Genomic DNA, 10,157 nt, shown 5'->3' with positions numbered 1-10,157 from the left:
AGCTATCTTCAGGAAACATCTGAAGGCAAACAAGACTGATCCTAGGTATCCACGAGGATGTCTGGATTCAGAACGGCATGAATAAAGTCTTAACTTGATGTTTGGTGCCCAATCAGTCAGCTGAATATGGCCCTCTCTTCAATCCTCTTGTAGACCTACTGCCTCTCCTATGGTGTAAGGGGTCTTCTCAGACCCCTTGTGTTTCTCATTTTCAATAACAAACTAACTGCAAATCAGGATCATTATTTTTTACATAGATCTTCTTTATTTTTTATGTTTTGCCAGCGAAGGGCTGAGAAGACAGAGTGCAGTTCTTTTTGCAGGGCTGGGGAAAGGAAGGCTGGAGAGAGCAAAAGAGAGAGAGAAGAGTGGAGAAGCTGTAGGAAGGAGGAAACAGAGCGAGGAAGTGTGGAGAGAGTAGTTCAGTGGGGAGATTAAGGAAAGAAGGAGGAAGCAAAGCATATGTGAGCAAGAGAGGAAGGAAGACAGTAGCAGAGCTTGGATATACTGCAGGGTCAGAGCAGGAGTCAGTGGGGGGTGGGGGTGGGACCAAAAAAATGCCATTTAGGCACCAGCTCAGCAGAATGGAAGCAGCAAAATGGATGCTTGTTTAAAGGTCAGCTGGGGTTACAGACATGACCCAAGAGATAGCAACTTTTCATTTAAGAACAAGGTCTGGGATGTCATGGCCTTTGCCAGACAGATAAGGGCCCATTCCAAGAAAGGAGTATTGGGAGAGTCCTTTGAATATGACCATTACTGTTATCTCAGGCTATCAAACATGATGGGGAAGAAAGTTGTATGTTTGATCTGTGCACAAGATTTTGCTGATACCAGCTTAGTATTCCCAAAACCCTCCAAGAAATTAGAAGAACCTGCTAGAATCTTAAACAAACCCCATTTGGTGTCTCAACAAATGGCCTGTTGTGAGCTGCAGTGGTCATATGGACAGAATACCTCAGAAGGAATCAGCCACTTCTTCTGAAGACACATGAGCCTTGGCTAAAAGCCAGTGAAGAGATAACTAAAAAAATACACCGAGACAGCTAAAAGCCCGTGATCAAACAAATCAGCCCACTCACCTTTTATGCAGGAATGAAATGAGAAATAATCACTCATATAATAAAAGATGAGAGGCCATGCTCACCTCTCCCATAAGCAGGGGCACTCTGCCACTTTATACCTCAGTGTTGTCTTGTGATTCACACACACTGAAGGTGATTTTCCCTTCTGAAAACATTAAGGTCTAAAAGTCGCCCATACATAAGCTAGTGACCTCAGCTTTTCCTGTATCACTGGAGAGCAGAAGGCATATGAAGAGGGAATTTCATTCCATGATGGGACGAATCATCAAATGAATGAAACCAGGGAAATGAGATGGGAGGATGCAGGACCAGTTCTTTCATGGGCAGCATGCTAYGAGATTGGCTTAGCTGGCTCCCTTTACAAGGACATGATCTACTGATACGCCGTTTACCCAGGCTGTGTTCCACAAACATGCTCTCCTGATATACACCCATATTTCTCATCACTCACAGAGGCAGTATTTCCAGKGCTCACAGAGAAAACACACACTCCATAAGTGGAAGTGCCACACCCTGAGGTTTCAAATATGTAAGTGTGACCTCAGTGGCTAGTGCTGTGTTGAGGACTCCATTATTTCATCTCTCACAGCACGGTTTGACTCTGAGAAACTTCACTGGGGCTTGGAGCCCTGCTGCGCTTTCGTGCTGTACAAATATGCAGGTGAATATGGACAATATGTCCTAAAAGATCTGGTAACATTTGTGCTACAAGATCTTCATGCTGACTGCTAGGATAACATTACAAATCCCATGTGCAAGACCATCGCTACCTACCGTGAGTTTGGTAAAAGTCTGCGGTATTGGTCATCTGTAGCAATAAGTGTGAATAATGTCCACTGTTGCAAAAGTCTGTCTCCAGTCATACATGACATCTTCCCAGCATCCCGGTGCTGAATAAAAACACTTTAGAGTTAATAAAATGATGAAACACATTTTTACACATATGCTTGATACATGCCCAAGCAAGTTGTGAGATGACCAAAAGAAAGAAACATCTGTCAATGTTRCTAATGCTTTAATATACCAGGTGTCAGAAAATATGTTTGGGTTTAGGTAGCAGTAATATTGAGATCAACAGAAAGGGGAAAAAGATGAAGCCATGCATTTATTCAGAGCAATAGACAGWATCCCATTCTTATTCTTGCTGAACTTCAAGAAACATGTATTTGAATGCATCTTCCATTGTCACTAAAAGAAAATCAGAGCACAAATAACAGCAGTGGAAAAAACAGATGGTACATTAGAGTGAGCAGATGGTGCTCTATTGTGTCATACTTATTATTGTCATTTAATTTATTATTTCTATTATGGTTAGTCTCTGGAGGCTCCTCACCTGTAATCAATATTTGTAGTTTGGATTTTTTTTAATTCAGTAACCATTGTGTTTCTCATACTCTGAAAAAATCTGCTTGAATGATGATTTCTCTTTGTAGTACTGCCAGGTGCCAGGAATGTTTGATGCAGGCAGTATTTTTCCAGGTAGAAACATGTTTTTGGAAACTGGCAGTGTGTGTTTATTCTGTAAGCATCCAGAGTCCAAAATGAAGTGGGAAACAGTGGATGTGACTACTTCAACAGTTTTGTTTTGCTGTAACTTAGCTGTGTTTCCTTACGACATCCTGGCTGCTTTCCCACTGCTTGGACACTGTGCTCAAACTACTCATCTGTGTACTTAATGCTTAACCTGTTTGCAAAACTGAATACTGTACCCTACAAGAGATGCAGGTGAGGAAGAAACAAGCTTTTTATGTTTGGGATGAATTAAGGGGCAGTGCTTTTTCGTCCTCTCTCTGGGCAAGGGTTGCTCTTTCACAGCCTGGCCCTGGCAAGGGCCAGYGACCACGTATGCAGTTCGCTCCTAAGGGCCGGGGCTCGTTGCTCAGTGGGCAGCAGAGGGATTTGCTGTGTTATTTTATATCCCGCAGTGATGAACGAGGGCTCCCTTTCAGCAGCTCTCCTAAATACAGCAGGACAGTGAGGACAGACTGTCTATTTGCATTCTTATTCTTTCTTATGTACTGCTTAGTGCTTTGCTGGCCTCTTTCAGCACATTTGTAGCACATCCCCTTAGCTCTGTGTTGTTGCCAGGTAAGGCAATATCCATAAGTATAGGAAAAGTTAAACAACGGGAACATGGAATGGTCTATACAGCCTCATCTGTTAGCTCACTAGGAAAGCAAACAATCAGTCAAAATGTTCTTCACACAGACCCCAGCTATCAAGCTGCACCACAATCTGTGTGAAATCCTGTGGCTCTGTATTTGATTTTGCATTCAGATTTTATTCTAATGAGAATTATTCCTGTTTGTTTTTTTTCCCCTTCCCCCCACCCCACTCTTCATGAATATCCCTTCTATAACTTTGTAACTCTAACTGCCTTATACAACTCTACAATTTCCTCTGAGGCTGGTGTGTTCATCCCCTGGTGCCCTCCTCCCTGCAGCCAGGGTTGCTACCAGTTGTTTCCATCAGTTAATATTATGCACAACCTGACAGGCTGTTTCACTAGCTCAGCAGAGGGTGACTTCTCCATTGGCTGCTGTTGCAGGTGGCAAAGCATGTTTCTTGTCAGTCGAGACCTTCAGTGGCTCTCACGTTGCTCCATCCCTACAGCATGCAAAGGAGGAGGGAAAATGATGGGAGAGACACATTCACACATATGTCAAATCTTTCATTTCATCTGACGTATTTTCTTATCTCTGCTGTATGAGAGTTCTGGCTGTAATTATGTGTATTTATTTAAACTTCCTTATCGGTTATGCTGTGTATATTTGCTATATTAGCCTTCTGCTGTATTCAGCCAGACCAGATGCTGCTGCTAAATTGCACTCTCTAACCCTAAAGATACACCCAAGACAACAGCTTTAGTCTATTTTTTGCTGCTGGTAAACATCAGGAATAGAGTCTGAGCCCATAATCTTCTACTTTCTTTTGATTTGTGTTATTTATTGTATTCCCCTTTATAATTATCTGCAAAAGGGAGATGGAGGAGAGCTGTATGTGTGTCCGTTTATTCTTTTCAGATTATGGTTTTAAATATTTTCCCTCTTACTTGCATGCAATGTTTGATTCTTTTGTTGTCTTCCCTGCCTTTCTAAGGGATAAGATAACTGGAGCAGAGCTTTCTCAACCCTCCATTGAAGCAACTTACATCTGCCTATTCCTGTATCAGAACAAGAACATTGTCTATCTTTGACAAAGAAAGCTTTTCTCTGAAATGTTTGCAAACGGTTTGAGTTAAACGGTTGAGTTAAACGAGCCTTTATAAAACCAAATAGTACTCCAGAGGGCCAGATCCTGATGATACCAGAGCATGAGTGAACATGCACGGGAAAACTCTAGTGGGCTGGGCCCTGGGGTCACTGCCACAGCTAGGTATTGCAGGAACACGAGGGTCATGCAGCTACCCTCTTTCCTTTCAGGAATRTACTTGAATAGACTCATCTGAACTTTTCAGAAATGAGTATTGAGGATGTTTGGGTTTTGTTCCAGGTTACTTTTAAATAATTCCTTTCCTAATGATTAATCATATAATCATTGACAGAATCAATGACATCTCAGACAAATAATTATGACAGAAATTTCAGTAACAGCTTTACCAGCTTAAAAGCATGCTCTTCTATGAAGCTCTGGTGTTAGCTTCAGGAGAGAAAACTCCACCAGGATAGATTATCCTAGTAAACAAGCTATTATATTGCTTAGGAAACTATGCTGTTGCATGAATTTGCTAGTTGARACATACAGGATGAATGTTTCATCCAAAAGTCCATGAATGCAAGCAGAAGTATGACGAAGCAAGATTAGGTTAACTGCATTAATATTCATCTTAGTGCAGCCTAGGAACAAGAAATAAAAAGGGGGAAGAAGAAGGGCAGGACAGATGAGAAGTTCTACAACGCTATGGCTGCGGGACTTGGACTATGTGGGGTTCAGATCCATGCTCTGTCACTATCATCCAACGTGAGCGTGAAGAGGAATCTTTTTCCCCATCTATAATACTGATATGCTAATRCTGCCTTAGCAGGCAGCAGTAGAACAAGAGAGACTAGGTGATTTTGTAAGTGCTCTGAGGGTTATACTAAAAACCTTAGTTGCCATTTTTAGATCAGCAAAGGGAACAGTCAAGCACATTTTCTCTATAGTGCAAGTAGGAGTACAGACTTGTAACATCACTTCTTCCAACTGCAACGTCTTCCATCTATAGACTACAGAAGACTCCTCGTCTAGCAATTTACACTTTGGGATTTTGAATGTGTAAGTACAGCCTGGGCTATGTTATATGKGAAAACATCCGAAGGCATGTGGCACAAGGAGAAGTGATGTAACCCTCACAGTCCATGCGCTTCCCTGCTATGGTTTCCTCACTGACAAACTTTCCGTACTTCTTTCAGATGCTATTACTCAACGAAAAATCTGTGCTGTAAATGACTAAGGTTGTACATGCAAGTGCTTTAGGCAGAAACTGCATGTGTTTCAACAAGCACAAAAGAGACAAATAGAATTGCTTCTGAACTACAGCTGAACTGAGAAAAGGGGAAAATAAAACCATGAAGTATTTTCATACTTTTACAATTCCCTAATGTTTTCCTCAACATGTGAGAGTATGAGCAGATATTGCCTTACAAGGAACAGCTAGTGATTTATATTAAAGAAGGGCTGTATCCTGTACCCCCCCACACTTTTTTGTTCTTAACATCACCACACTTATTAGTCATTGAGTGATGACATTTTTCCTGAGTTTGTTTCACTCACAGCTGTACAACTGATTTACTTTTGTGGATGTAACTAATGTTAAAGCTAGCTTTGAGATCTGAATTATCACTATTTTTGTTATTACCATAATGCATAGGACCCTGCCTCATGGATTACAATTCTGTGATGACAGGTACCATGTAAACCCAAACACAAAATTGGAGCCTAAGTATAGCACAAGATATAAAGCACAGATACAGGCTGGCCAGGGCATGAGTGCAAGGAAATGTGGAGACAACACTGGTCAGCTGACAGGCACTGGTCGCTCTGTGCTACCAGCCTAGCCAGTGGCAATTCACTTCACTTAGTTGTCCCAGGTGAAGCCTTAGGTTGCTTAATATTATATTGTGCATTTGAATCACCTTTTCACTGTGACAAATGTAAAAAAAAAAAAAAAAAAATCTAAAATTGCTGTTAAAAACTACCAAATAGCTTTGCTCATCGTGCCCACAGCTTTCTGGCTTATTCTGACTGGATTAACAATACATACTAATACATGCTAGAGGCAATTCCCTCGGTACTTATACAGCAGCAGAACACATTATTTTCACATTATTTTCCTGTGTAAGTACTCTGCCAGTACTCTCGGGTCTCTCTCCTGTCCTTGAACTGGGCCCCAAGAATGTCACTGCCAATTACCGGTAGTTAAAACCGGGTCACTTTGCGGATCCTGGTAGCGGAAATGAGACTGCATCATCTTTCAGACAAGTGAGTAGCCCGTGCACATGCATCTCATCGGTAGGACTGATGGGCCTCTTAGCCTGCCATCTGCTCCTTTAACTGTTTGTGGAGTTTGTTCGGTGATGGTTTCAAGGAAAATTCATGCACAGTCYTGGCAGCAGGAGCAGCATGGCAAGTCTGCCCTTCACCTGCTGAAGAAAGACCATGACCACTCAGCTGCGGAGGCAGGATGTCTTTGGCTGTTGTGAGTGCACAAATTTTGTGTCCTTTGCTGTGCCAGGGCACAGTCACCCAGGGTGTGCTGTTTAACGTCCTCACTCTYGTCTTGCTGATGCCTGGGGAACTGAAGCGCCTCACTCAGCATTGGAGGTTCCTCTTCAGGAGCAGGGCACCAGCATTTCAGCTGGTGCAGAGATGATGTCAAAATACTGATACCCTCTGCTTGGATGCAGCTCTCTCCCTCACCCAGTTGTTGTAAACGATTTCCTCGGAGGAGTGAAAGTGCCGAGGCAGAGAGCAAAGCGCTTCAGGAGGCCACCTGCTTTCCAACGCCAGGGCCGAGGCACCCACCAAAGGAGGGCGGCTCAGCCTATAAAGGCAGAAAACACAAAGCCCAGGAGACTATGACAAAAAAAAGCTTCCTAAGGAAGGGGTCAGACACCTGTCTGCTCCACTGATGAGGCCATGGTTGAGAAATTCTTCAGAAAGAAAAAACTCACACCCAGTGAGACGTGTCTGAAGGAAGTTTAGCTTCCCCTGCCCATCCCAAAAGGGTAAACAGGACAGACCCCCTCTTATTTTAACCTCCTGATCATATTTGTCTTTCGTGTTAGAGCTAGTTCTTGCTGTCAAGGTGAAAGAGTATTCGGGTATAGAAAGCTACTTGGTCAATGCCTTGATTGCTGGTTACAAGCTCCAGACAGGAAAAAACTGCATGTGGTAAACTCAGTAAGACCTTTGGGGCTAAAGGTTCATAGATCCACAAGCTATTGCAGTCCTTGCAGCAAAATAGTAGGATTCATGTTCAGGGGAGACMGTAACGGGAGGCCTGTCACTGGGAAAAAGGGATGAGATTAAACATGGGAGGTGCACGGCAGAGATACGAAGGAAGAGGTGGGACACACTGAGAGAGGAGCCAAAGAGATCACTTTAATTTGTTTTTGACGGACTGGAAGTAGTAACGCTGACACTAGGGAAGCTACAGTTTGTGACTTTACAGTAATCAAGGCCAGAGATGAGCACAGTATGGTGAAGTTTTAGAAATTATATGGACGGGGGAAGAATCTGGATTTGGAAGAGCAGTAAAGGAAAAAGTGAGACCCAGTCGTCAAATAAAAATAATAGTGAAAAGAGAAACAAAATTTAAGACGATCTCCCTGAGTCCTCCACACCGATGAGGAGGATGTCACATGTCTTGAGAAACCGAGGAAGGAAAAGTAAAGATAATTCAGTATGAAAAATGTTTATTATTGTGAATGTTTTGTTTGAGCTGGCAGCAAGGCATCCAACAGCAGCCAGATTGGGAGAAGGTTAGCACACAACAGCGTGTCTAAAACTTGGACTGCGCACCCTCGATGACATACCGCAGCTTGCTGCAGTGCCTCTGGGCTCTGGTTTAGGATGCTACCATTGCAGCTCCCTCTGCCAGGACCCAGCTTGCATGCTCTGCAGGCTTGCAGTGACACCATATAAATTATTTCAGGACACCTTTGAAGGAATGTTTGAAAAAGGCAATTAACTGGAATTGGAAGCAGTTCTGCCAAGCAGACTGCTGGCCTTTGAACTGGAGGCGTATTTATCCTGTGCACTGCAAATATCCGTCCCTGGAGTGGCATTTTTCAGAGTTTTATTTTCTCACTTCTGTTGCATTTTAGCTTGAGGGCTCTCAACACCTTCCCTGAAATATATCCTCTTAAAAAAGTGATAAATGAGAGCATGTGCACCACCGTGTCTTCAGAGAGAAGTCTGGAGACACTTTCCTGACAGCAAGAGCTTGCTGAAGAGCCTTACCTTGCATCCCCATCCTCCCTCGAGCTCAATCACTTTTTCCATCCCTCTGCACATTACCTGGCGTATCAGCCCAGCAGGAACTTCAGTCATGGGAAGATCCATGTTTCCCCCTTTGATGGCCAGTACTGTAATGGACAGGAGCTCAGATGAGATTGTCTAAACTCTCTGCACTGTGGAAAAGTTACCAGCTCTTGCAAAGTCTGTATAAGCCTTGTGGAGGATTTGGTGTTTTTATTAAAGAACCCAAATTTTGCTGTCAAATGGCGACTAACAAGTTTCAGCTTCCATTAAAAAAAAAAAAAAGAGCGAGCTAGAGACAAGAAAGTAAAAAAAAGAAAGAACACGTATTTCTTCTAATCTTGTAAGTTCTTGAACCATTGTAATTTGAAGATTTGCTAAAAATATGTATTGCTGGCAGTAGTGCCATGACATGATCGTGGCAAGGACCTCTTTGAGGAACCCTTGTGGAGGGACATTGGCTCAGAATTAAAGACTGCTCCTGTTAGGCCAGGAAGGGGACAACCCAAGTCCAGATGTATTCAGGTGGATTCAGAGAGGTGGGTCAGGAAAATGCCAGAGAGGGGCACTAAGTGGTGAATCCCAGCAGGGACTCACTGCTCCTCCAACAGGGCAACTCCTGGGGGAACACAGGAGATGTGAGAAGCAAAGAGAATGGAACAGACGTTGAACAAGTCCCCACCGCCCATGCATGGTGAAGCCTCATCTCCCCTTACTGTGGAAGTCCAGCAGGGCCAGAGTGAGCAGGGGACCAACAGGAGGTCCCAGCACACTGAGCTGCCTCCATGTAGGAGAGCAKCTTGGCACTGCCAAGCATGGGGTGAGACGACAGTGTCATGCAGACACCGCTGCTCACCACCGGCGCCTCGGGCCGACAAGCGGAGGACACGACTGCCTTCACTGGGGCAGCAGGAGAAGCAGCACCTGCTGCCCAGTGCAGCCATCRAGCCCTCTCGGAAAGCAGCTGTCAGCCGCTGCTGAGCCCCAGTGCGTGGCACCACGGCGGGAGGCTCGAACCGACCGCACGGCCCCGCCGCAGGGCCTCATYCCCCCCCGCCGCCGGCTGCAGCGCCCATCCGACCCGCAGCGCAGGGGCTCAGGATGGTAACCCGGCRGCGTGCTTTCTCTGCAGCCTGGTTTCCCTTCCTGAATCCACCATCTAGACCAAAAAAAATGTTACTGCTCCTTTTTGGGGGGGCAAGGTTATTTTTTAACCTGTGTCTTTTCACTGATCCAATTTGTGATCTGGGTCTATACAGTCAGACAGATGTGAGGCCCCTTTCCAAGCTCCATGCCACAGCCAGCAATTTAATGAAAAGAAAAAGAATTAAAGGAATGTAGAAATCTCAGAGAGGAGGATGTTTCCAAAAAAAGTAGTGAAGATAGCGCRGCCTGCCCTAGTTTAGTATCCCTCCTAAACTGAACCCCAGCTTTTTTTCTTTTCCTGGTTTCTCAAGATGGCCTCTGCGCCCTGTCCCGGACTAATCGCGCGCCCCAGGCTGCACGCTGGCCTGCTCCCTCTGCGGTCACGGCCCCGGGGGCCGGCGGCGGGGCTCCCGCAGGCGTTTTCCCGCCTTCCCCACGGTGCGGACGTGCTCGGCCGGGCCGCGC

This window comes from Rhea americana, unplaced genomic scaffold (assembly GCF_003343005.1).
Source record: "Rhea americana isolate MKP2758 unplaced genomic scaffold, rheAme1 scaffold_300, whole genome shotgun sequence".
In the NCBI taxonomy this organism is placed as follows: Eukaryota; Metazoa; Chordata; class Aves; order Rheiformes; family Rheidae; genus Rhea; species Rhea americana.
The sequence above is the reverse complement of the archived record's forward strand: the minus strand, read 5'-3'. Positions refer to the sequence as shown.